Source organism: Bombyx mandarina, chromosome A1 (assembly GCF_030267445.1).
Source record: "Bombyx mandarina strain Sakado chromosome A1, ASM3026744v2".
NCBI lineage: Eukaryota > Metazoa > Arthropoda > Insecta > Lepidoptera > Bombycidae > Bombyx > Bombyx mandarina.
The window spans coordinates 17,480,927-17,500,830 of record NC_143234.1 but is presented as its reverse complement, the minus strand read 5'-3'; the positions used below and the strand labels follow the sequence as shown (position 1 = coordinate 17,500,830).

General features: G+C 35.1%; 1 protein-coding gene across 2 annotated transcripts in view; it reads right to left on the bottom strand.

Annotated features, from left to right (window-relative positions):
- The window catches only part of Mtmr6 (Myotubularin related protein 6), a 56,777-nt gene that overhangs the window by 31,686 nt on the left and 5,187 nt on the right, over nucleotides 1-19,904 (bottom strand). The window lies entirely within an intron of this gene.

The window sequence follows — 19,904 nt, the reverse complement described above, 5'->3', positions numbered from 1 at the left end:
CTTAGAACTTATCTCAAAGTGGGTGGCGCGTTTACGTTGTAGATGTCTATGGGCTCCAGTAACCTCTTAACACCAAGTGGGCTGTGAGCTCGACCATCCATCTACGCAATAAATAAAAAGTATAGCATATGTTGCATGAAAACTTTTATGATATATTTTTTTAGAAATATTTGGTTATTTTACAATTCGAAGATAAGGGATTTAATACAGTGAATTCTCTGCACGCGAAAACTGTGACATTATCCGCTTTAGGGCAAATAGTCATTCATGTCACACCCGCGACCCCAGAAATAAGGTTCCAATAAAATCCTCATCATCTCCTGCGGTGATAAAATATCGTCAGAACTCAAATATCTAAGGGTAGAAACGTGACGATTTTGCTAAAACCGGTATAGATGACTTCATAAAATATAAAAAGGAAATGCGTTATAAATTATTATAATCAAAATTACTATTAATCGAAATTATAACTTATAATCAAAATTATAACATATCTATCCGTTACCCGTGTCTTCGCCCGCGTGTCAAGGAAAATTATACCAGTGTAGTTTTCCGTGGGCATGAGATTTTTTTTTGGGATAAAAGGTAACCTACTCTACTATATCAATGTCCTGATTTAAGACTATCACTTTAAAAAAATCGTCCGAGTCCGTTGCCTTGTTTTGACGTGACAGAAGTAAAAACAAGCACACAAAGAAACAAAGAAAAAAACTGAATCTAGCAAACAAACAAACTTTCACATTTATAATATTAAAGTATACATAATAACGGATTATCAACTGACAGGTGAGTTTTCTTTATGTATGTATTTTTTTTATTTTTTTTTTTTTTGCTTAAATGCGTGGGCGAGCTCACAGCCCATCTGGTGTTAAGTGGTTACTGGAGCCCATCGACATCCACAACGTAAATGCGCCACCCACCTTGAGATACAAGTTTTAAGGTGTCAAGTATAGTTACAACGGCTGCCCCACCCTTCAAACCGAAACGCATTACTGCTTCACGGCAGAAATAGGCAGGGTGGTGGTACCCAACCCCGTGGACTCACAAGAGGTCCTACCACCTAAAATAGAATATACAAAAAGGAACGCGAAGGGTTTCGAAGTTTTAAATAATAGTGATATTGCGTCTTATCTTGATGTCGTATTTCGTCAGATATCACCTATACCACTACCACCAGTAAATATTCTGAATGAACGGAATCTTACTCGAAGTCTTATTCGCATAGTGATAAAGACTAAGCGAAATTCATTATACCCCCCCCCCCTACATTATTGTTAGACACTTCTACTACTACTCGGCCCTGGTACGTACGAGCTCAAACGACTTACCACAAATAACATTGTTTACATGCAAGCAATAATGACAAGGTTGTTTATCCTCACGAAATTAAATTCACAAAAATGAATTCGTACGTTACTTATTCAAAAACAAAAACGAGTCATTCTGGAAAAAGGGAAATTCAATTTAGTTATTCCGGACCATGCGCCCGGTTCAGAACAAAACGACAAACAAAAAACTTTGTATGTGAAAAGGATTAAATAGAACGACGAATACTATACGTATGGAAGCTGAATTTACTTTTCGCATGGATGGCTGTGCTATGTTTTTTTGACTGTTTCTTTTATACAGTACTAATTATTTGATATCTGACGAAATACGACATCAAGATAAGACGCAATATCACTATTATTTAAAACTTCGAAACCCTTCGCGTTCCTTTTTGTATATTCTATTTTAGGTGGTAGGACCTCTTGTGAGTCCGCGCGGGTAGGTACCACCACCCTGCCTATTTCTGCCGTGAAGCAGCAATGCGTTTCGGTTTGAAGGGTGGGGCAACCGTTGTAACCATACTGAGGACCTTAGAACTTATATCTCAAGGTGGGTGGCGCATTTACGGTTGTAGATGTCTATGGGCTCCACTAACCACTTAACACCAGGTGAGCTGTGAGCTCGTCCACCCATCTAAGCAATAAAAAAAAATAAAAAAATTGGATTTACGAAGAATTTGAAAAACTTCAAAGTAAATAAGCACAAATATGACTTTTAGAATAACTGGAAACCTATATATTTTCACGTAACGTGCCTCAAAGCTACGAGTCACTGATAAGAGATAAAAGTTATATGGACTTCAATTCATCTTAGACCTGGATTATATGTATAGACTTTTTTATCTAATAGTTCAAATTAATTTTGAATTTTGTAACGATTAACAGACTCCAAGCTATTTTACTCGTTTACTCATCATTTTAAATACATACTATGGTAGGGTGCGTATATCTCCATTTACGATCTGCAAACTTTTACTAATAAAACCGCCCAAGTTCAAAAGCTACTTCAAAGAACGAAAAGATTTATACGGAGGCTCGCTCCCGGCTTACTTAGGCCCGGGTATATTATAAACTCTCTGAACTTAAGACATAACAAAAGGATCGTTCTACGTAAAAGCCTGTAGATTCCCGCATTGTTAGTTATACAAAAGGGTTTGAAGGAACAAACGAAACATGCTTGTGTTTATGTTATGTTTGAAAAGTACACATATTGAGCGACTAGATAACAAAGAGGACTACTCGTATGAAAATATTAAAAAAGCACCGATAAGCTATTCTACACATCATTCTACTATATATATACTTTTACTAAAAAGTTTGAAATAATATATATTATAAATAAATAAATATTTACTAACAATCACGCCACGTTAACTGGTCCCGTGATAAGTTCGTAAAGAACTTGTGTTACAGGTACCAGATAACGGATATAAATGTAAGATTTTTATTATACACATACATATATTTAATATACATCTATAACTCTGGAAAAGACATTTATATTTATCATACAAATATCTTCCCTTGGCGGGATTCGAACCCGCGACCCCCTTGTGTAGTAACCCTGTCACTTACCACTACACCAGACGGCCGTTCAATGTTATGTACTTGTGGTATTAAATGTTAAATGTTAAATTCATAAGAAGCTGCTATTTGAGAGAATTAATTGAAGATGACATAAAATGTACATGAAAATTAATGCGTTGAGCGTAATAACCATAAGATGTAATTCAATCAATCTAGTGATATTTTAATGTAGGCAATAAATTAAAAGACTCATTGATGAAAACGCAAACTACGAAGACTTAGACGTGCAACCTAGCTCATGAACGCCACTGAGTTTCTTGCCGGATCTTCTTAATGGATCGCCATCCCGATGCTGTTTTTTTTTTATTGCCTCTGTAGGCAGCCGAGCATACGGCCCACCCGATGGTCATCGTCGCTCATGGACGTCAGCAATGCCAGGGGCAGAGCCAAGCCGCTGCCTACCATGTTGTGGTAGATTCGTCAAGCACTGTGCTCTTGCTAGGGCTAGTGTTAGCAAGTCTTCCCAGGTTGAGCCCCGTGAGCTCACCTACCAGTCCACGCGTAGCTGGAATAGCCTGTTAGGCTATCAACGATTAAATTAATTAAAACTATCTAACAATAACATAATTAATTATGATTTTAGAAGCTAGATACTGAGTAATGCGAAGTGGTTTGCCTTCATAATTGAAATTGTTTCAGTTAGAAACAATCCTACACTGTACCAGTTCGTAATTCTCGCAAATGTTGAAGTTTTGAGAGCGCGTAATGTTCAAACGAGATCACAAGTTACGAAAGGTTTCCGAAATAACTTTATGTTGGTGTGCTGGTTGTATATTTGTTATATTATAGCGATACTATATTAGCATATTTACCTACTAGTTTGGGCTTCATATTGCCACCGAAGACTAATGAGCTCGGGTCACATTGATTTATCTGGTAGTAGGTCATCTTGTGAGTCTGTACGGGTGGGTAACACCACCCTACCTGCTTCTGACGTGAACAAATGCGATTGAAAATCTCGATTGAAAGGCTGGGGCAGCCATTATACTGTAAAACTGAGACTTAAAACTCATATCTCAAAATAGACGTCGGCATTGACGTAGTTCATCTCTAGGGGCTCTGAAGACCACTTAACACCAGGTGGGCCGTTAGCTGGTCTACTTATCTTGGCAATAAATAAAAAATAAAAAAGTAATGGTAACAGCATTGATACACGAATTTTTTTACTCATATACACGATGACCACCCACCATATACAACATATGTATATATAGATCATGATCGAAATATACCAAAAGTGTATATTCATATATGTATTCAAAAATATATATGATGAAATTGGGATATAGATTTGAATTCTTCTAAAATAAAACGAACGAGGACTCGTTTTTTATTAAGGTAATAAATTTGGCATAAGTCACAGATCTCGCAGACTACGATGTCGTTTACATTTACATATGACGACCACGATTACTTTATTAAGAGACTAGCGACGATAAATAAAAAAATAAATTAAGCAAATATTCTATCAAATCCAATAACACTTACTTGATGAAAGGAATAATCAGGAAAATGATACACACCTGCAGACTCACAACACGTCCTATTACATTTAGAAGACGAGAATATAACATTAATCAAGCCGCATTATCTAAAACTGATAGATATATGTACATATAGAAACCTCGTTGCCCGTAACTTAGCAACATCCAGTGATATTCAACGAACTTGGAATAATGTCACGTACAAAAATCGCTGGCATGTAGAAATATTAATAATGAACACTCTGTTACTCCCAAATTCAGAATGTTTCATGAGCTTTCACAAAAGCCCTACAATGTACATATCTCCTACAAATTTAATTACATTACCCTTTTCAATGTTGGAATGTAAATTTTTGTACTATATAATCCAGTAATCGTTAAGCATCGTAACATGGTTCCAAAAATATTCCACTATTAAAACGTAACGAATATGTATTTTTTTATTTGACTATGAGTAATTTTTCAGTTCTATATCGAACCATACGTAAAACATACCCAGACTTCAACTTGTAAGCAATAAACAAAAGTCTGTAACACCATCCCCAAGTGATTTCGCGAAGTGAATTTGGAGAATCGAGGTCTAACATAATTAATGATCGCAGTATCGGTCGGTCGAACGAACATTCCGAAGGCCACATAAATGAAATAGGTCAGTAAATCGGAGTAAATGTCGATAGGCACTGACGCACGAACAAGACAAGCTATATATTAATTCCGCCTTAAAGGTATGAATATTTATCCCCTGATTAGTAATCTATATATTAATACGTGAAGCAAAAACTTTGTATCCCTTTTTACGAAAATTGCGCGGACGGAGGAGTATGAAAATTTCCACACTTATAGAGAATATAGAGGAGTGCACAATGCTAATATTTTTTTTAAATAATGCATAAAAGATACATTAAATCAATAAAGAAAACATTACACACACTACATACCATGTATTTGACGCACACACGCATGCATACTATTTATTGTCAAACTTTTGTTCTTGACGTCCGTTGTCAAATTGAGAATAGATTAAATATTGTTTGTCTTTGTTAATATTTTTTATAGTGTAGTCCTGGCGAAATTTATGATCATAGAAGTATAAAATACAATCATAATAGTGTACAAACTTACAATTCCAATTAATTATAGTCGAATTTCAACTACTGCGGGACCTCTAGTTTATTATTAATGTGCATAGCATATGTACTTACTCATTATTCGTATAATTTAAAAAAAGTATATATACCCTATGTAAATAATCTAAACTATCCGCTTTCCTCAAATTCAAAGCCTTATTATTTTATATACCTTCTGAGTTTGAAGCAGCCTCTGTATTTGATCACTTATGGATGAGATCCTCTCTACTAAGGGTCTTTATGAATTTTGTATGTTTCGGAGTAACTAATAGAACAGGGAATTAAACAGGAGTTAATAAACAAGGGAAAACGTTGCGTGTGTTCATGGAACATGAATATTCTTCTTCTTGCATATTTCATAAGGATATGTGGCCTGTACCTTAATTTGTCATCCTGGATTCATTTTAGTCATATGTATGTATGGAATGTTTTTTTTATTGCTTAGGTCTGTGGACGAGCACACGGCCCACCTGGTGTAAAGTGGTTACCGAAGCACATAGACACCTAAACCGCGTAAATGCCGCTACCAACCTCGAGACATAAGATCTAAGGTCTCAGTTTTTACCGTATAACGGCTGCCCCACCCTTCAAGCCAAAATGCATTACTGCTTCGCTTTAGAAATAGGTCGGGTGGTGGTATGTGCGGACTCACAAGACGACCTACCGCCAGTACAAGACTTCCTACCACACAGACGCAGACGCACAATACAGTCTACTACAAATACCGGTTAACAATTTCGGTTTGTTTGTTTAAGTCACGATTTATTTCATGAATGGTTCTATCATCGATGTGATATCGATAACTAAGACTTCTATTCACAAAATTAAAGTGAAGTACCGAATACTAAACTAAAACTAATGGAAATAAAAATTAGTAAAGGAAATTTTGAACTGAAAATATGTATATTCGGAAATTTTAATGAAATATCTTAAAGCTGAAAGTTGGCCCCGTTTCTAATTGCAGTGTTGACCTCTGTTGCGCCTTCTACTTCTCCTAGGGTCTCGAAACATACAGGCGTGAGTGCCAGGAAATCGTTTCGTGGGTGACTTCGGTAGTCCCACAAACAACAATCACATAACAGCAGGAATATTATAATGTCATTGTTAAAATTCAAATATATTTATTTTCCGTGCGAATAATTGGTCAAATTATAACAAGTTAAAATTCGATTGCTAGCGAAATACAATCTGACTTGATTATACAACGTTCTGTATCCATTTCAGACTCGTAGCTGTTCTGTGAACTAAATCCATTTTATTTTACTGTGGTTTTGGATACAGTGTCTTTTACATTACGAATTCTCAGTTAAGTTACCTGGGTTGCCTTACTTACGTGACCTGAAATTTACTTTATACAGATTTTTGGTTGAGTCTATCTTTCGGTTCGTCTATCGTAGACCTGATATTTCCATATTAGTTTACGTAGGAGAACGCAATTGTTAGCAGGATGAGTATTATGCGAAATATTCAAATTTCTTTAAGTGGCAAATTTGGTTTTGTTTACTATACCTAACCTCTAGCAACTAGAAACATTATCTCTGGTTACCTGAACGCTATCGTAAGTCTTTTCTTCTGGATGCCACTGTGGGACCTAGATACAAGAGGTAATAGTGGGAGTGACTTGCAGACAACTACACGATATATCCGTGTTAGAAATTTATAAAATATTTAGAACTATTCATAATCAATAGAAAATATTACATTTCAATAAATGAGAGCATCTAGGCTCCTCTGCACGCCTTCGGGAATAAAAAGTGTACATAGTTTAATAAAAAAACCTTTAAAGAAAAGGAATGAATATATATTTTTCAAGACCACAGTTTTACCCCTCATTGGTAATAAATAAAACTCAGCATGGGAGCTTTAAATTCATTAATTTCGAAACCTGTCTCGTCCCGTAATCTAATTCATTCAGGTTGTGGAAATAACAACAAATCGGGTCCGTGGATACACATTTGAACAAAGAGAAAATGAAAATCGTTTGTTTTACATATTAAGGTTAAAGAAAATTATTTCTTGAGTCTACGATTGAATTTCACCAATAAGTAATTCCTTTCAAAGCCCTACACTATCATATTACTAGCTAATTGTAAAGTTTTCGTTGCAAATGCAACTTGTTGGTCAAAATGTTGATAAACGAAACATAAAATACAGGTTTCTTTAAACATATATTTATTGGTGGTAGGGCGTCTTATGAGCCCGTCCTAATAGGTAGGTAACATTACCATGCCTATTTCTACCGCAACTCCATACGTTTCCGTTTAAAGTATGGAACATTCGATATATAATGTAATCAGATAATATTGACCACAAATCTGACCACGTAATTCAAAAAGGGCCGTCAGCTCATCTGACCCACACCCATAAAAAAACAAACTTTAACTCCTAATGTGTCTTATTGTCTTAAATGTCTCTCTCAATGTCTTAGTTTTTATTTTTTCGTCGTTTTATTTCTTCAAAAAGACTTTCTTTCTACATTTTCTTTGTGTAAGGTGTTTTTTTTCGGTCCATTCCTGATTTGCCATTAGTCTTTAAGACTTCATCGAATACTTTTTTAAGTTGTAAAATGTTTTGTTCAGCCCAAGAAAGTAGCTGTGTACGACGCTGGTTGATAATTTCTTTTGATCGATTTAAACATAACTCCAGTGCGTCTGAGGCCTTGACTAAAAAATTACTGGTCCGAGTGGCTTCTGCCACAGCAAATCGGCCACCTTCATGGAAGAGCTTTATTCCTGACATGAATCTAACATTAGATATGCGAACCTCCTGAACCTTCCGTTCAAGTGACATTCTATTCATTTCTATGACCTCGTCAAGAGATTTTTGAAAACATTCTAAATAATTAGTCAAACGAGCTGCATAGCTCTTGGTTTTAAGTTTTTTTACTTCATGATCAATTGTATATTTTGTCATCAAATGATCTAAATCTGCTTGCATTTTCGTTACATTTTTTTGTAAAGGGTATAATTCAGGAGAGTCTAGTTTACAGCATTCAGCGGCTATGACAGGTAGAGTTTCAATTAATTTATTGATTGCATCTAAATGTGAATTGAGACGTTCCTGATGGAAGCATAATTCAGCAGAGCGCGCGTCACGAACAGCTGTTATTCTTTCTAAACGAATATTGTGTAATCTGTTTTTTACTGAATATCTCGTTTGTAATACCGCTACACGCTCACGAACCCACAACAGAGCCTGAAGGTTTAGTTCTTTTGGAATCAAGTCAACACTAGTTCTAAAGGTTTCGAGAAAACCATTCTTCCAATTTAGAAGACTTACATCGTGTAGTGCACTTTGTAAAATGGCACGTGGTATTTCTGCATTACCGCGATAGCTCACAGGATTTGATATTTGCTCTGGAGTATGTATAGTTTTATGATTAGATCCCGTGTATTTATGCAAAAAGTAATTGTACTCTAGAATTAAACACTTTGACAAATACGGCTGAAGATTCATAAATTCCTCGAGTCGACAGATTTCAGATTCACTATGATGTCGATACGATTCTCCAATACGTTCAAGTGCTGCAACCTGTGTATTATAGAGTACTTGAAGTTTGTCTAGATCTGGAGCGCAGCGCATCTGTTCTAAATTAATGTTAAAAGTTACTTCACTTGATAACTGCAAAATATCATTACTAGTTAAAAGATCTTCTACTGCTACTATTGTGAGTTTTTGCGCAATTGCCGATCTTAATATATGAGTATCGTAAAGATGTCCAGCATCATGCAATATAGCGTATGTGTGACGGAGACTGTTTCCTAATGATATGAGGCTTTTCTGCATCATAACAACGTCCTTTTCTGTAGATTCCTTGAATTCACTATGATGTTCAGATTTTTCGTACACGCTGTTGGATAAATGACGTAAAGTTCGTTCAATTAATGGCTGAATATCTAAAATTTCACGTCCGTAGTCTTTATCCAGAATTATTTCATGTCGGTAGATATCGTTTCCGAGATCTTCCAACTTACGAGAAAAACCAACAAAAACGTTTATGAGTGCAGTTTTATAGGCTTGTACCATACGAGATACGCACTTTTCAAAAATATCAATACTGTCAAATATCCGACCGGTTGACTGCACCGAGGCAGTACTTTTTCGATCAATAGCATTGCTAGACCTGCCTTGTAAAACTGTTTTTCCGCTGTGAAAGAGCGTGCTTCTTTGCTTTCTCGAAAGTATCGATACGTCAAGTTTTAACAGCTTTAGGGAAGATCGCCCACGTAATTTACTTTCATCCGCCTGAACACGTAGTGATGCCTCTAATTCTGTGTAAGCTCTATTATTGCTAAGTAGCTGCTGATTAATTTCGTATATTCTGCCATCGAAATCGTGTAGCAATGTTTTCGGTACACAATGCCCGATACTAATTAATTGTTCAAATTTATCTCGTAATATTACTTGAAGTGCGTTAGCTCGTTTTCTTTCTAACTTTAAAGCTTCGTCCTTAAATCGTTCAATCTCACCAATACGCACGTTTATTAAATTATTAACAAGATACAATGCTTTGTCGTGATCGTCTTTGGATAACTCACCTTCCTCGGTATCACAATTAGAGATTACTGAGTTAATATCATTTTGATTTTGTTTAATATGGTCTACTAAATTTTCGGAAATAATTCGAATTTCAACATCTACACTTTCGTTTATTTTCTCTGCTTCAGAAGCGATCATGTCAAGAACTTTTTGGTGTTTTTTTTCTAGTGCCTCCAAACAGGTTCCTAAAATAGGACCACTATTTTTTGGACCTACCAACTGAGGTAAAGAAGCAACTGCAGCATTATCTTCTGAACAACCGGCGGAAGCAATCAGAAATTTCGAATTCATTTTTTCACAACACTTCATTGTTTATTCTTTGTTAAATTAAATACTTCGCTCGCTTTGTGATCTTGTGTTAAAAAATTTTCAAATGGCATTTATAAAAGTCAAATAAATAAACATCAAAAAAGAATGTCATAAATTTTCAACGTATTTAAATTTGAACAAGCCTCATTTCTCCGTCCTCTGACTCGATATTCTAATAATCTGTGATGCGGAGTTGAGCGAATACTTAGCTAAATACCAAGGCTGGAAGTACGCGTATTTGGAATTTACGAGTATACCTTCAGCTAACATTCGTGACGTCAGATACCTTGCTGAGGTCGGGTATACATATTTTGTCGAGAATGTAGAAAATTAAAATCAACCACATTTAATGTACCTTCCCCTAACATTTCTGACTTTAAAATATAACCTGCCGAATCTTCTGTGGTCTTTTGAGACCTGACTCTTATACCGTAAGCATATACACACACTTTACAGATTTTATCTTAAATGACTGCCCGATATGATAAAAATCAGAAGATCTGACCGCATGAGGAACGCAAGTGCACTGACGAGAGATAATATCGGGGACATTGAGATGTATCTGGCTATTAAGTTAGATCAATTTTTTTATGACCGGCCGCCTGCCTGACGTCAACCCTCCTTGGGAATGCTTTTGTTGACCTTAGGTCTAGGTTGTACTGGCTTTAGAAGAAATCTGAAAGTGGCATCTGTGACAGAGAAGTTGAGAACCGCGCGTTTGGGATGGTATATGGATAATATAGACATGTGATGAGACAAAATGAAAATGGGGTTGATAAGAGAGTGTTAACGATGAATGTGGAAGGATATAGAGAAAGAGGTAGACCTAAGAAGAAATGGATGGATTGCGTGAAAGACAGAGACGAGTGAGCGAAGAAACGGTATATGATAAGAGGAGTACGGAAGCAGAAAACATGTTGCGCCGACGTTGCGAGAATGATGATGAATAATGATGAGATGTATCTGGTGTCGGAAAACAGCTCTGGTGGTGCGGCCATGTGTCTCGAATTTCCGAGATTAAAATGGCGAAGCCTGTTTTCCCTTCAGGACGAAGCGAAAACGCGATTGTCAGTACTTAAGATATAGGAACATTCTGAAAATACCAATTAAACGATGCAAAATGGAATATTTCCAGTGGGAACTGAAAGCAGTATTATGTCAGTGGGTTAATGCTTTCGAAAAAAGTGCTCAACCAAAAACAAGATAAGCTCAAAACTCATCAAAAGCGGCCATCACTTACAACTATATCAATAGGATTTTAAAATGCCTAAAGTGCACGTAAATCCTTCACCAACAAGATCGGGTACGCAAGCGACCAGAGAACATATCAAAGTGCAGAACACCTACACACCGACTATTTGACATTTGAATTAAAATGCCTATCCAGTAAAACAGTCGCTAAAACCGATCAAGACGACATAACATCAAATACAGTAGAACACTATACGCGTTGACTACTAACATTTAAAACGCATTTATTTAAACTCAGTATCAAGATTTATCTTAGCCTTACTGGCAATCGAAACTGAATTTAATTTGATATAATTAAAGCTGTCCCGTGCTCACAACGATAAACGACTGTTCAAAAATAATCAACAGTTTAAATAACCTTTATTTGAACGACGCAGCTGTTATTACAAATCTATACTAATATATAAATCTACAGTGATTTTTACGGATGTTCCATTATAACCATGCATCCGATAAACATGAAACTTGGTATCCATGTAGAAAATACATGTGTTTAATGAATAGGCTAATATTTATATGAGTGTTGGACTCCCTACACCTGTTGCGGGGGCGTTAACGATGAGAATCTTTGTGGGGGTGAGAAATAATAATGTTAATTTTAAATGCCCAGCAAAGTGGACGGGTACAGCTAGTTTCTTATAAGATAAGCATCACTTCGGCTATTAAGTAGTCAAGACGAATGTCCGTTTTCTATCTGATTGAGGGACTGCTATTGCTAGTTTTTGATCACCCGTTCGTAATACTATGTTTGTTTGAAATTTTCTTATCTAACAGGAGTGAGAAACTGGAGAGGTCTTAATGCATGTCCCTTACTCAGTCACCCTTCGCAATTGGCCGCGATCTTCAAGTTTAAAAACAATTTTGGATTATTTCATGGGTTCTTTAAGATGATCCCATCATTTTCTTTGAAACTACCTGCCACCTGAGTAAGTTCCCTCCGAATACCTTGATTGGTTGCCATTTGAAACACTGTATTTATAGGCATCATTTTAGGCAAATATCATATGGCTCTGGAAAAACTGCATGGTATTTAACGAACAAAATAATGTTCTTTTTTACCCTAAGTCAGAAGAGATTTCAGCGGTAAAGAACGACTTCCTTCCCCTGGTATTGTTTTGTCTAAGAACGACAGTAAACAAACCGCTATGTTGGTCAGAACCTCGTTCGCTATAATAGGCAAAAAAACCTGTTAAGTACCACCATACAACAGAAGAAAAATATCAAAGTTTGCATATTGCATTATTTCAGAAACCATTTGCGAACACAAGAGGTAGGTACATCGAGGTAAAACAAGAGGTATTAAGTAGGTACAAATCAATTTCTTATAATAAAAATCGTTGTATTTTTCCAATTGTGCTGACATTTCGAACGGACGGATGCGATCACCCACAGAATACAAGGTTGACAATTGACATATATATACCGGATAGACCGGAATTCCATTAAGTTTCTATTTAGATAATTTTGCACACCAAAAAAGCTAAGAGTTACAAAACAATGAAACCAGTATCATATAATTACATATTTTTAAATCCTGCTTTTTGGGATCGAGAGAAAACTGTGAAACTACCACTATACGTTTTACTATCTATCACTACCACTGACTACCACTATGAAACTACCACTATCCATTATGCGTTTCGGTTTGAAGGGTGGGGCAGCAGTTGTTACTATACTTGGGACCTTAGAACTTATATCTCAAGGTAGGTTGCGCATTTACGTCTTAGATGTCTATGGGCTCCAGTAATTACTTAATACCAGGTGGGCTGTGAGCTCGTCCACCCAACCACGCAATAAAAAAAACACGTCTCATTAAAAACATTTTTCGTTTATTTTACCCGAACTCAAACTCTTTTAAAGTTTTTCAGTCAAAATTTTATATCTTTTGGCAAGTTGTAAAATGAATTTACCTTTTATATTTTAATTAAACAGAGGAGCTCACGAGACATGTTTTTTATACTAACGAAATTTTTAAATTTCAAAACTTTCAGACGAGAGATGGAAATCTCTATTACAAAATGTATTACAGATTTCTCGATGTTCGGTTGACAGTAGTTAAAGCCGCCCATCGTCCCTAGGTCAATTTACTCTGGTTAACAAAAATCAATATTAACATGTAAAAAGGCAAAATTTTTAACCCTATCCCAGTTCTCTGGAGTATTGATCTATTTTCGTTAACCGCCTTCAGTAATCTGATTTCACGCTAAATTACTGTGCTATCCAGATTTCTTAAGGGACTAGCTTTCGTATTGGCTTAACATCATGTTCTTCGTTACAATCCCATCAAATGAACAATAATTCATAAACGTTAAAAATCATATTATTTATATAGCAAAAAAAAATGTATGTGTGTGTGTATGTTCACGTGAAATGATCTTACGTAGTTAGCTTTCTGAATCGTCTAATGACTTTTATGTTTTAATAAAAACAGCATTTTCACGCGGGCGTAACCGCGGGAGTATATTATAAGAATAAAAATATATCATTATATTTATGACTATTCATAGAACTTGAAAGTGACATCGTTAGTGATCCTGATTAACGCAACTATAGAGGCGTTCACGGATTTCAAATGTGTTATGCACAAAAATGTTATCCACGATGAAGGAACAATATTGGGTAATATGAATCGACTTTATCGATTACCAGTGGTGGGGTGCATTCTGAACTACCGAGGATACTGTCATTTTGTCTACCACAAAGCAATGATGTGTTCTGGTTTGAAGGATATGACATTTTAATACAATTGAGGCTTCAACTAGGTATATATCCCAAAAAGGGTGGCATAGTTCACGTTAATATAAGGCTTCAATAACCAGTTAAAACTGGATGCACCCTGATTTCATAAATTCTAGAGAGGTACCGTGAGAAAAAAATATTATGTTATTGCATTGGAATCGCAGGAAAAGAAGTGAAGTTTATAACGACAAAAACAGTTCCCTGTTTTTCAACATGATCAAAAAACTTAAATTATTCATGAAAAATTATCGCCAATCACGGCGAAGGTATATTCTATTAAATTTAATTAAACATTAAAGGACAAACCCGAAATCCATACAAACTTGGGCCTGGCGTTACAGTGCTAGAATTTGGGCATAAGTTACAATACCTAAGAAGGTTTCATGAGCCCAATTTTCAGGTCTCCCAGCAATGGCCAAATTGGTAAAATCAGACAATGTTTACATTTTAGGTTATGTTTATTGTTCGAGATATTTTAATAAAAACGATATTTTTGGGGCTATTTCCTACTAAAGATAAGTATTTTTTTACGAAACCTGTTGCAGCAACAGGTTGCTTTAAAATAAAAATGGAACCTGTTACGAGAAATCGCGCGTTAGGTTGTTTACGAAAACGAACGAAAGCCAAAAATTAAAAACAACGTAATGCGAAACGCGCTGCGCACGAAATGATTTTTTTAAGGGATTTTATGACCTGGTAACTTAGACCTTTAGATCAGTCTTATTTTAATTTTAATGAAAACTTTTTAATATGAAAAACTATATTTATATGATAACTTTTTTATATAAAATATAAATCATTACGTGCTCCCATATTATCTCATCACATTTCATTTCATTTTATTTCATGCCTTTTTTATTTTAATTTTTTATTGCTTAGATACCCTTCGACGAGCTCACAGCCCACCTGATGTTAAGTGGTTACTGGAGCTCATAGACATCTACGACGTAAATGCGCCACCCACCTTGAGATATAAGTTCTAAGGTCTCAGTATAGTTACAACGGCTGCCCCGCCCTTCAAAGTGAAACGCATTACTGCTTTACGGCAAAATCCAAAATATCTTCAGTTGGCAACATTAAAGATAACATAACACGATTTGATACATTTGTGTTTTTCTATGGGATAGTCACATTAATATAAAAATGCAAAACTACCCTTTCATGCTATATTTAATGTTGTCAGTTGTAGATATTTTGAATTGCCGCCATTGTAAGTAGTTGTGTCACGATTCGATGGCCATACTCTATTTACATTGATTAAAATACCTATAAAAACAGTCATATATCCTAAAGCAAAAGAGTATTAATTATTTTTTACACTTGATTTCCACTAAATCGATCCTATTTTATGGATGCTCTAATTCTAATCCGCACGTTTGTGGAGCTAGTTACGGATATTGAAATAAGTGTTGCAGATGTTTACAAAGATTGTTTAAAACAAAAAATTGAATTCAACTTATTTTCTACACTTGGCCATTGTCAATGAAGCTAAGATTTTAATAGGTTAATCAAGCAAAATAGACGAATTTTTTGGTACATATCCCATTCGTGTAACGCTTAGGCCCAAAATGGGGTTTCTCCTTTAAATGCTAGTCCTAAAACTGACATAAAATTAATGAAATTTAATTCCTTGTTCTTGTTTAGTTTCATTCCTTATCCTTGAAATTTAATTTAATTCCTCACTTTCTAAATAGGATTTAAATGAAATTCCCAACCACAAGGAACAACGGAATATTTAAGTTGAACAATAAATCGACTTATTATGTTTTCAGCCAACTTTTGTATAATGAAACAAGTCTGTTTTTGATAAAACAAACGCTTTTGTTATAAAGAAAACAAATTATTCAAAATTTAGTCCGCGAATTTCGTTTCTAATTGTGTCAAAACTTGAGTGGATACTTTGATGCTATTTGTTAAATCTAAAAGTTTGGAACAAAACAATATTGAGCGGCGAAGATTTTTTGCAAAATATGTTTATTTGTGTTTCAATTAAATGTATGCCGTATGCTCATCTGCCTACAAAATCTTTAAAAAAAAAAAAAAAATTGACACCGTCAAACAATTACAACACATTTTGTAATCACTCGTGTCTCATTGGTTTTTTACTGGCGTTGATACTGAGCGTAAAAACAGAACTATGCAAGCGATAAATAAAATTCTTTAAAATTACCCCACATTGCATTATCTTGATCAAACCATTATAATTTAGTATCAATAATAATATTTAAATGAAAAAATGTGGTGAATTTCAGAAATCAATTTCAAAGATACGATCAAGTCGAAACAGCTTCCTTAAAGTTTTTTTTTTTTTGAACGAATCAACTCCAGCTAAGCGTTGTTGACAGTCATTAATTTTTTTTACAAAAGAAAATTAAGAAAAAGCTTCCTACGTATTTTGACACCCGTCGAAATGGACTTCATTTTAATGGATTATTAAAACAGCTTCGTTAAAACTAAAAAATATTTATCACATACTTAAATATTTTTTTTTACATTTGCCGGTTTCCCGCGGCAACGATTCTTGGATTAAATCTTAGTTAGATATTTCTAATTAAGTTATAGGACCAACAAACACATTTTAGTGTTTTTGTGTCTAGGTGTACTGGATGTTTCGATTTCATTTTTAAAGCACTAATAGACCGCACTACAAGCAATGTTCTAATATTCATGTAGTATAAAATTAAATACTTTTCGGGACTAAACATCAAATTGCAATAAAATATTTTGGTTTCCAAATTTCCACTAATTATAATAGGTAGGTACACAAAATACATTTTCATTAATATTACTAATGAACAGGACAACCCCTATTATCTTGGCCGCCTCTAACTACATATCCGAACTAGGCGACGTGACAACGCAAAGTCGCTGTCGCCCTAAACATATCCTTCTGATCCCTTCTCGGTGCATTTAGGCTCTTCAAAAACCGGTCATCATCCTCATCCAACTCGTCAAATACGAAGAGTTCGACGGACAACCTAGCCCATGGAAACAACCCACTGAGTTTCTTGCGGGATCTTATCAGCGGGTCGTAATTCCGATTCAGAGGTAGATTCAGCGAAGCACTGCTGTTACTAGCAGCTGGCCTACCCGTCCGCGCGTAGTTAAAATTGCCTCTTAGGCTACCAACGCCTAAGTAGGAAAAAAAAAAATATATATATATATATTGGTAAAGCAAATAACGTGGGCTACGTTGCGTTTTGAGTTCTAACCTTGTGTTTATTTTTCTTCTGTGATATTAACCCTATAAGTATATACATACATGATTGTATTCTGTTTAATAGGCAATTTAGAGGGAATCCATTACTAAGAAAATTGATTTTTTTTTCGAAGTTGTCGATATGTTAGACAGACTATAATCAGACTTGCACAGTGGTGGGAGACTGTTCTGACAAAACTTACCTAAGATTGCCGAGGTAAGGATGGATGATGGAAAAATAATAATATTGATTCAAGACGGTTTTAGATCTCCATTTTTCTCATTTAAAAAGAAACATTTAATTATACCACCAACTTGGACACAATGTAATATATTTTTGGAATTTGTCAATCGTCATGTAGCAAATATTTGAAGAGAAGTGATATGAGGAGTAAATACGCTGATAAACTAAAATTAACTTAACTGTATTTATTTCGTTATCGAACTAACAATTCGTAATACAATTATTAACGTTTTGAACTGTAACTTCATTTAAAAAAAAAAAACTTCTTTTTAGATAACATAACGCATTTTTTTAATTAATTACCGTAAAAAAATTAACAACATTAAAACAATCTTTGGTACCTATGGTAATGGTAATAATTTAGAGCTTTCTAAATAGAATGTTTTTTCGAGTCGGTCGCAAAGTTTCCGACACTATCCGCAACATACAAAAGAAAACTAGTACTTCATTAAAATATAAGAGTAAGTGTTATTTTACACAGTAATAGTATGTTATTAATTTTGTACAAAAATAAATTATAGAAGGAATAAATAGGTTTTTTTATTGCTTAGATGGGTGAATGAGCTCACAGCCCACCTGGTGTTAAGTGGTTACTGGAGCCCGTAGACATCTACAACGTAAATGCCCCACCCACCTTGTAATATAAGTTCTAAAGTCTCAAGTATAGTAACAACGGCTGCCCCACCCTTCAAACCGGAACACATTACTGCTTCACGGCAAAAATAGGCAGGGTGGTGGTACTTACGGACTCACAAGAGGTCCTACCACCAGTAAATCATTTGTAAAGTGCACGCGACATAAGCCAATTAGGGCGATGCAAATAATAACCTACTATGTTTCTGGCATCACGCCAAACCAAAAGCCTAGTTTAAGGGCCCCAATGACGTCGACGCATCGTTTTGTGTCCATATAATTTAGAACGACTTTTAAGCATTATTCAATCTCAGTTTGACTTAAGACCGCCTACGCTAATAAATTCGTCTGTGGTACCAATCTCTAATCGTTGTCAGTTCACGGCAACTCGACTCCGGAAAATTAAGTGAGCCCTAGATACATCGAAACATCGTATTATGTTAATCGCTTTTGCCAGTCGACTGACACGAACCAGCAAATTCTCAGATAAATTAACATTACTGACTTTATAAGGGCATTTCGGAATTTATCAATGCGCATCGTAATCTAATACTTAAACAATTTTAATTCATTTTTATAATTATGACGATTATAAATATAAATCGGAATTCATGTTTTAGTACAATTTACGGTTTTTGCAATAAACGCAGTCTTCTGTCTGTGAAATTTTCTATAGAAACGGATAGATGATAGTCGAAGACTTAAAAACAGAAACTGTTAAATCTTATAAATGTAATACACAATGTAAAATAAACATGTCTGTTTAGCTCTGCTTCCATGATATCGATTTTATTTATAAATAGGAAATTGCTACAGAATGCCGAATGTATTTTATTGCAAGCATGAGTGATTTTATTGTATCCAACCAATGTAACCCTTTGCCCATTAAAAGTTAGTTAAGATTATTGTTAATGTATCTCTGGATTCGTAGTAATAGGTGGGTTTGTGGTACCGCAGCCCATACACAGCCCACTGAGTTTCTCGCCGGATCTTCTCAGTGGGTCGCGTTTCCGATCCGGTGGAAGATTCTGCGAAGCACTGCTCTTGTTACGGCTAGCGTTATCAGCGCCTCCAGTTTTGAGCCCCGAGAGCTCACCTACGCGTTAGAGTTACGCTGACATAGCCTCTCAAGGCTATCAGGTAGGAAAAGGTACCGCAGTTATCAAATATGATTTAAATCATAAAAATAATTTTCAAATAGGTTCACTATTTATAAAAAAAAAAACTAATGTTTGAGTTTATAATAATATGTTGAATTGACTCTTATATGATTATCTTCACATGAATTACCATATTTATTTCAATCACATTATTACTTATTTACTTTTCCAAATAATACACATTCCAAAAATGCATCTACAAAATGAAGTAATTTTTTTCTGAAATCTCAAGAGTTGAAGTCCGAGCCAAAGAAAAGCATCTATAAACGATGCAAAAACAATTATGGATAAATTAATTATTCAT